We start from the raw sequence: 9,203 nt of genomic DNA, 5'->3' as shown, positions 1-9,203 counted from the left end.
TCGCTCACTCCGCCTGGGCTCGCTCACTCCCGCAGGCCCCCGCCCCGTGTGTTGATACCCACGCGCCTGCCCAGCCCGACCTGGCCGTTTGGGTTCCGGTTTACGCGTCCGGGGGTGACTCAGCATAGTAAACACAGTACTAGCGGCGACATTCAAAACAAAACAGAAACTTGTTAAATAGTTAAACGTCTGGGAAAAGTACCAATATGGTTATAATAGGAAAAATTAGAACGTGGTCCTATCTTATAATTTAGTAGTGCTTCTATTTGTAAAGGAGAGGGCAGTGGTGGCCACCATAATCTTTGATATTTAAACCCACAAGATGTCTTCATCGGCCTTGCTCCCCACAGAAGCGGCGCCTCTACATGTGCTGGCATGGACGCCAGGAGCAGTGTGTAAAGACTCCATGGATATCGCAAAACGCACCCGTGAAACTGGCCGAGCAAACTATGGACCCTGGAAAAGATGAAAACCAGCACAAACCTATAAAAACTGTGGGGGAGGGGAGGGAAGGTGCTAGTTCATCAGAGCGGATGGCCGGCGTCCGTGGCTGGGTGCCCCTCTGCTGAGCAATGAAGGTTTGTGAAGGAGCTAAACCATGTGTGCTCCTCTTCGCTAGGCTGACCTGTATGTGTGTATATAATGTTAAAAAGCTCAATAATAACCCTTTATGTCTGTTAAATGCTTGGCAATTTGAAAGGGCTTCCATCTACATGCTTTTCTTTATTTCGTGGGGCCTATTCCCATTTCCAGATGAGGAAACCGGGGTTGTGTGTAACTTCAGCGAGGGAGTGGGGACCCCCGCTCTGCAGCGGGATAATGTGGAGGAGCGTCCCGGGCCCACCGGCCTAAACACAATACATGGTTATTTCCGCTCCCCTGCAGCCATGCCAAGGCCTGGGTGGAGCTCTGGGGTCTACCTCATTTTCGGTTCCCATTGGGGCTGAAAGTCCTTGGGCTCCCTTCTCAGTAACACACTTGCATCTAAACTCACCTGCTCTGACCTGCTTTCTCTACCAGTCCTGAGAAAGCTGTTCCTAAGGCAGGGAGCAGGCTTCTCCTGCTCACATAACCTTCTACATCTTTTGTCTACTAGCAAGCATCAGCTCTTGAGGCCACAAGCAAAATCAGTGTGTTGGAGTGTTTGGATTCTTTAGGTCCCCGCTTCCCTGATGCTGTGGAAGCAGAATGTCTAAAGCCCAGCCAGGGAGCAGCGTGGTCACTGCCAAGACAGCTTCCTTCCTCTCAAGCGTCCTTTCCCGGGAGGGCAGGGGGTGATGCCTCCGCCCAACAAATGAGTTCCCAGGAGCATTTTATTTTATTTCAATATATTTTTATTGATTTCAGAAAGGAAGAGAGAGTTAGAAACATCAACCAAGAAAGAGAATCATGGATCAGCTGCCTCCTGCACGCCCCCCACTGGGGATTGTGCCCACAACCCAGGCATGTGCCCTTGACCAGAATCGAAACCAGGACCCTTCAGTCCACAGGCCGATGCTGTATCCACTGAACCAAACCAGCGAGGGCCCCATGAGCATTTTAGAGGCTGCCTAGATCACTAGCCTTCCACAAGGTTCTAAGTGGGCAAGTAGGAGATCCGAGCTTAATTGTAGACACTGAGCAGAAGCGTCATGAATACAGAAAACAGAGTTGTCACCAGGGACAACCCAAGTTGACACAGCCAATCATTGCGTGTACTGATGCTCTTCCCTGTTGTAGACCCAGTGTCAGCAATCTAAAACATTTTCCAGTCTCCCCTCCCAAAATCACTCTTCCCTCCTCAAAATCAAATTTTGTGATCAATTTTCCACACTTAATGTTTTCATTTCTTCTCTTAAGTCCATTCCAAAATAGTTTTAAGCCCAGCTGGCATGACTCAGTGGTTGAGCCTCTACCTATGAACCAGGAGGTCACGGTTTGATTCCCTGTCAATGCACATGCCTGGATTTTGGGCTCAATCCCCAGTTTGGGGTGTACAGGAGGCAGCCGATCAATTATAATGTCTCATCATTGCTTTTTTTCTCTCTCTCCCTTCCTCTCTGAAATCAATAAAAATATTTTTTAAAACTATGGTTTTAATCAAGGTCATCAATGACCTTGTCCATAAATCATAAATCCAATGGATACTTTTCCGTCTATATCTTGCCAAGCCTCTTAGCAGAATTCAACACAGTGGGCTACTCCCTCCTCCTTGAATAGTCTTCTGGGTCCATATGACATAACACATGTTCCCCACCTGTGTGTCCTCCGCCTCCTTCACTGGCTTCCCTTCCATTGTCCTCCCTTTAAGATCTTCCTCAGGACTCTGCTCCCTGCATGCACTCTTCTTGGGCAGCTCATCTATTCCCGTGGCCTCTGTCCCCAATGTCTTCTCAATCTGTATTTTTTGCATAGAATGTTCTCTAGACCTCCAGACTTCTATGTCCAACTCCATGTCCCACAGGAGATTGACTCAAATTCAGTGGGAATCAAACTGAAATCGTCTATCTTGCAAACCTCCTCTTCATCCTACGTTTCCTCCTACAGAGAGAATAGACACCGCCAGCCAGCCAGCCAGCCAGGGGCCCAACCCCCAAACCTGGTATCACTTTTTGGTGTAGGGGATGACGCTCCAACCAACTGAACCACCTGGCTGGGGCGGGAAGCTTGGAATTACTTTTAACATATTCCTCTTCTTGTTTCATCAGTGATTTTGTCAGATCCACATTCAAAATGTCTCTCTGCCCCACCCCTCTGGCCGCCACACCGCCACATCCCGGTACAAGCTGCTGTCTGTTCTCCTAGACAACGGCTGTAGGCTCCGAAGGCAGCCTCCTGTTCTGGCTGCCAGAGGGAGCTTTTTGAATCCAAAACTGGGACGTGCCGCCCTCTGGCTTAAAACCTTTCAATGAGTGCAGGCTCGAGTTCAAACCTTACCTTGGCAGGATGGCCTCCTTGCCTAACACTTCAGCCCCATCTTTTGCCATTGCTCCACTGTTTGCTCTCCGTCCAGCGCCCTGAATTGCCTTCACAGAATTTCAAGTCCCAACTAAATGTTGCTTCTGTTGGCCCTGGGTCAGGTTAGCTTGCTGCACTGCTAACACTCACTCCTCAGAGGTGTAACTGATGAAATTACAATGTCTGTAAACTCCGTGGGTGCAAACACATGCCTGCCTTGTTTGTTCTGTAGCCTTATGAGGAGCGTGGTTTCTGGCCCACAGTAGGTCCTGCATAAGTAGTTGTTGAATGACTAAATAACCGGGGTGCCCCTAAACCAAGACTGAAGACCAAGTAGGAGGTAGACCTATGAAGCTGGGACATCAAGGTTGATAATCCCCAAGTGGGGCAGTCCCCCCTGATACCAGAGCCCCTCCCCAGGGACGCCTGACACGTTTCTGCCAGCAGAGGTTTCTGGAGTCAGCGGGTGCTCTCCAAAGTACACAGAGCCAGCCAGAAGGAACCCTTTTTAGCTCAGGTCATGATTAAATCCCCCCACATAACCTTTGTACTTGTTGGGTGAAGAGACCCACTCCCTGTGGCCTCAGACATCGAACCATTAAATGACTGTTGGGAACTTTTCAAAGTATCTTAGATCGTTTATCCTGGGAATACAGAAACGCTTTCCTTTTTGTGTTTTAGGTAGCAGGATTGGTGGGTTTGTGTGCTAGGCTAGGGCGCGAGAGGGCCTGTGCTGCAGTTTCTTAGTTCTCCTCTCCCTGTCACCAATTCCATTAAAAGAAAAAATGAGCGTCAGGAAATAGAAAAGGGAGAAGAGAGGAATTTGAGAACGACACAAAAAGGTTGTGGCTTTAAAGATGGAAAAGTGAGACCAACAACGGTATGGCAGCGGTGGGATTCGAACCCACGCCATCGAAATGACTGGAGCCTAAATCCAGCGCCTTAGACCACTCGGCCACGCTACCTCCCGCTCCCTGCGCGTTCTGTTGAGACTATATCAGGCTAATGACGTGGCTGCCTACGCGACAAGCCCCGCCTTCGTGGACATGCGCATGCTCAATATCAGTCTAGCGGCGCCTCTCGGGTTCCTGCTAAGCCCCGGCCTCCCTCTGCATCTGGGCTCACCGTGCCCGAGCGACTCGCAACAGTGGCTGCGTCGGACACAGCATTCGGAAGGGAAGGAGAGTTTCTCGAGGTTAAACATTAGTGTTCAGTCCTGTGGTGTGTGTGCATTTGATCCTCCTTGAACGTGTATCTACCGCCCACGGCCACCTGGGGGCGCGACGGCGGCGCGGCTCTTGCCCGCCGACCTGGGGTCTCCGGGGAATCGGCCGGGTCCCACCCTGCGAGCTGTCTCCCCTACCTCCGGGCACCTCTGCAGGCCTGGGGCCCCCTGGTCCGCTCCCTGCCCGATTTCCAGGGGGGCAGTCACCGAAGATGGTTAGGGGTCGTTGGCACGTGTGGGCGCCCTCCAGCACCTCAGAGGGCGGCACACCTGAGGCCGGTAACTGGTCTCCGCCGCCCAGGCAGAGACCGCTCTCCTCTGGGTTTCAGTGTGGTTTCTTAATGCAGTCGGTACGCAGCCAACCTCCGTTTCCGCCGCCCAGAAGGGTTCCCAGTTTGCATATTTGCTTCACATATTTTCTAGTAACAAAGTAAATAAACACCGTAGATAAGAGTCAAGTCTCCTTTGACATTCCCAAGTTCTGCTTCCCTTCCTCCTGCCTCAAGAGTTGCCATTCCTCTTAGTCCGCTTGTTTCCTAATGGTACCCACACACAGGCTTATCCATTCGCATGGATATTTAAGGAAAGTAACAAACAGAAATGCAGCGTAGTAAAGGCAGTTATTACTAAGTGGGTGTCGTGGGCTTGAATAATACCCCCACCCAGATGTCCTCATCCAAATCCCCAGAAGCTGTGAATGTGTTACTCTCTGTGACAAAAGGGACTCTGCAGAGGTGACTCAAGTAAGGATCTTGAGAGGGGAGATTACCTGGTGGGCCCACTGTAATCGCAAGGGTCCTTGTAAGAGAGAGGCAGGAATTAGAGAAGGTGTGGAGACCGAAACAGGTTGGAGTGGTGCACCCACAAGCCAAGAAATGCAGGCGGCCTCTGGCAGCTGGAAAAGGGAAAGTATATGATTCTTCCCCAGAGGCCCCGACAGGAGGAACAGGAGTGGACGGACAGCTTGATTTCGGGCTGCTGACCTCCAGAACTGTAAGACAACTCTGGTGTTTTAAGCCACTGGATTTGTGGTGATTTGTTATAGCAGCAGTAGGAAGACAATACAGCGGGTAAACCCACCGCTCCGAACCACACAGCCTGAGGCTTGACCAGCTGCGTGACTTTAGGTAAGCCAACGACTAGGACATGCATGTTACGTGCATGGGACATTACTTAACATGCTTGGCCAGGCCAGGACAACGCCTGTTCCAGAAACCAGCACCAAGCAGGAAGCAGGGAAGGGGTGCCGATTTATGTCAGAATGAACACTGGTTCCCGTGTTCATTGGCGGGGGTGTTTGTGAGAACAAATCTCCATTCTGCCCCGGGCCCAGCGCACAGGACAGACTGTGGACACTTCATGGAGCAGCCTCTCCTTCACCTCTGGGCTCTTCATAGAAATGAAGTCAGGCAGTATGTTGCCTTTTGTATATACTAGTAGCTCATTTAACAAAATGTTTTTAAGGACCCTAGCCGGTTTGGCTCAGTGGATAGAGCATCAGTCTGCAGACTAAAGGGGCCTGGGTCTGATTCCAGTCAAGGGCACATGCTGGTTCGAGTCCAGTCAAGGGCACATGCCCGGGTTGTGGTCTCGAGCCCCAGTTGGGGGTGTGCAGGCGGCAGCCGATCAATGATTCTCTCTCATCATTGATGATTCTACCTCCTTCTCCCTCTCTCTTCCTCTCTGAAATGAATAAAAAAATATTTTTTAAAAAATGTTTTTAAGGTTCGTCTATGCTGTAGCATGTATCAGTGTTTCATTCCTTTTTTATTGCCAATATTTCATTGTATGTATGGATATGCCACATTTAAAGAAATTTATTTTTAATATATGTATTTTTATTGATTTCTGAGAGGAAGGGAGGGGGGGAGAGAGAGAGAGAGAGAGAGAGAGAGAGAAACATTAATGATGAGAGAGAATCATCAATCAGCTGTTCTTGCACGCCCTACAACAGGGATTGAGCCTGTAACCCAGGCGTGTGCCCTGACCGGGAATTGAACCGTGACCTCCTAGTTCATAGATTGATGCTCAACCGCTGAACCACGCTGGCTGAGCTTAAAATATGTTTTTATTGATTTTTTTAGAGAGGGAGGTAAGGAGAGGAAGAGAGAAACATCAATGTGAGAGTGTGACATCAATCGGCTCCCTCCTGCTGGATCCGGCCCACAAGCCAGGCCTGGGTCCTGACTGGGAGTTGAACCAGCCGCTCTTGGTGCGCGGGCCCACGCCACCAGCTGTGCCTCACCGCCAGGGCTGGCCATGCCACAGTTTAACCATCCAGGCAGCGGCTGGTACACATTGGAACTGTTTCCACTTTTCGGCCATTATAAATAATGCTGCTATGAACATTCATATGTACGTTTCTGTGTGGACATATGTTTTCATTTCTCGTGGCTGTATACCTGAGAGTGGAATTGCTGGGGCATATGTAGACCCATATTTCATATTTTGAGGAATTGCCCAACTGTTGTCCATTTTCAATTCCTGCTAGAAGTGTATGAGGTTTCTAATTTCCTCAGATCCTTGTCAACACTTGTTAGTATCTGACTTTTTTATTGTAGCCATCGTAGTGTGTATGGTTTTGAGTTGCGTTTTTTAATGGCGAATGATGTTGAACATCTTTTCATGTGCTTATTGGTCACTTGTATATCTTCTTTAGATAAATGTCCAAATCTTCTGTCCATTTTTAAATTGGGTTACTTATTATTATTGAGTTGCAAGAGTTCTCTATGTATATATTACAGAGGCTCAGGGAAGTTAATAACTTGCCCATGGCCATAGAACTATAACTCGTGCTGTTTACTTTTGGGGGGGGGGTGGAGGGCATTGGTCTGGCTTTGGGCTCGTAGAGATTAGTTCAGGCTCTTCGTTTCTGCCTGACTTTCCCACAGTAAGAATTTTAGGTGCAATTCTGTCTTTTGCCAAAAGCCAGAGAAGTTTTCTTGATGTGACCAAAGGAGCCAAAACCAAAATAATATCTTCTAGATCTTGTATTTCCCAAAACTTGCAGCACAGAGGCCAAGGTAAAGCACTCGCCGATGGCATTGGGAGCATTGCTCTTTTTTCCATTTCTCCCACCACACCAATGAGATGATGCCCTCCGCCCACAGCTCCCTGCAGAGGCACAGAGGCTGGCAAACTCTCCCAGGGGAGTCTGAAGTTTCAGGGGCTTCAAAACTGAAGAGTCTAGGCTTAGGCACAGGACACCGGGAGGCCAGGATATGCCCAGACCGGGGCCGGATTCTGGTTCTGCCATTTACTGAGCATCCTTGGGAAGGTCACTTCGCCTGCCAGTTTCCCTGTGTATGAGGTGGGAACAATCAGACGGTTGTGATGAGGATTAAAAGAGATAACGCCTGGAAGCAGGTACCACAGTGGTGGCACAGAGTGATGCCCTGTGTATATCAGCTTCCACTGCACCCAAAGAGGATATCAGAGCAGGCTTTGCAAATGACAGGTGACTCGACCACAGAAAACATGCTCACAGCCTAGTGTCGGAAGGGGAATGGGCAATAGATAGGGTTCCCTCTAGTAAGAAAAATGTAAATATAGTTGACCCTTGAACAATGCGGAGGTTGGAACGCTGACCCTAAAGTGGTTAAAATCTGTTAGGTTTGCTCGAGCAATAGAATTGACACCCTTCCTCCAGGTACTGGCTTTTCAGGTCATTTCACTATGGACATTCCCTTTGCTGAGACTACATTTCATTTGGTGACCACATTCCATTATCTCCCCTCCAGGGCTGCATAAAAAAGTCTCTAGTGAGAAAAAAAAGCCTGCCAAAAGCCCTTTAAAAGCCGCTGACTCCTGGCACTGGGGCTGGAGCCATCCAGGCTCAGCCACCTGGTGTGGATGATGGAATAAATTCGTGATCCCTCATAATCGCCTCCTTCTACGGCCTAACAAAATCCACATGTAGCTCTTTTTTAAAAATGTTTTTTATTGATTTCTGAGAGGAAGAGAGAGGGAGAGAGAGAGAAACATCAATGACGAGAGAGAATCATTGATAGGCTGCCTCCTGCACACCCACACTCGGGATTGAGCCTGCAACCTGCTCATATGCCCTGATCGGGAATCGAATCAAATGTGACCTCTGGTTCATAAGTCGATGCTCAACCACTGCGCCAGCCAGGCCCACATATAGCTCTTGACTTCTCCAAAACTTAAGTTGTTCCTCGGTATCTGCAGTTCCAAAATCCACAGATGCTCAAGTCCCCTGTATAACACGGTGGGGCTCAGTGCATGCAGTGGGCTCTCCATATCCACGGATTCCCAACCACAGATCAAAAACAGTACAGGTTCCAACCCGCGTTGCTCAAGGGCCAACAGCATATCCTACGCATCCCCAGATGCCGGGCCCTCTGCCTCCGGTCTGAGAGCCCCGGTGGCTCTGTGCCTGCCTGGCGTCACTCACAAAGCTCAGTACGTCCTCCTGTTCCCTGGGAGGATCTGGCCACACACCATTCCAGGCCAAGGAGACTTCCACTAAGAACTCTTTGGGGCATATGGGGTGGGGTTAGCGAAGTATTTAAACATTGCCCACTAGACATTGCTCTGCTACAGTGATTTCCAACCTTTCTTATTAGGATTTTTAAAAGGGCCCCCCCACACCCCCCCACTCCCCGGCCTTCCACAATTTATGAGAAGCACCTGGTAATTAAACCCCAAGATTGTTAGCTCCTCTGATTCAAACGACCCCTCTGTTCAAACTGCAAGACAAGGTAAGCTAGTCTCAAGGCTACAGTCTTGCATACCCCTCCTCTCTGCCGTTTTTTACAATTCAGGGATAATTTACACCAAGAAGTCTCTAGCTAGTAGAAAGTTCCCTTTCCCCCACCACTTCAAACAGGCCTCTTCTGAACGCCTCATAACTTCTGCTGTAAGAGCGTTTCACAGGCTTGGGGAAAATACTGACAAGACACCTCCCTAGGACATCTGCCCAGATTATCTCCTGAGGAAAGAACGAACGACAACCCCCCTGATGTCTGCTCAACTTCAGCCCCCAAATCCCCTTCCCTTCCTTGTCACCTAGGAACAGCAG

General features: G+C 49.4%; 1 non-coding gene across 1 annotated transcript; it reads right to left on the bottom strand.

Moving 5' to 3' along the window:
- Window positions 1-3,820: 3,820 nt before the first annotated feature.
- On the bottom strand, window positions 3,821-3,902 carry TRNAL-UAG. The gene has a single exon. It is a non-coding gene; the product is annotated as a tRNA-Leu (tRNA).
- Between the last annotated feature and the right edge of the window lie 5,301 nt (window positions 3,903-9,203).

The sequence above is a fragment of the Myotis davidii genome, unplaced genomic scaffold (assembly GCF_000327345.1).
Source record: "Myotis davidii unplaced genomic scaffold, ASM32734v1 scaffold150, whole genome shotgun sequence".
NCBI lineage: Eukaryota > Metazoa > Chordata > Mammalia > Chiroptera > Vespertilionidae > Myotis > Myotis davidii.
The sequence above is the reverse complement of the archived record's forward strand: the minus strand, read 5'-3'. Positions and strand labels throughout refer to the sequence as shown.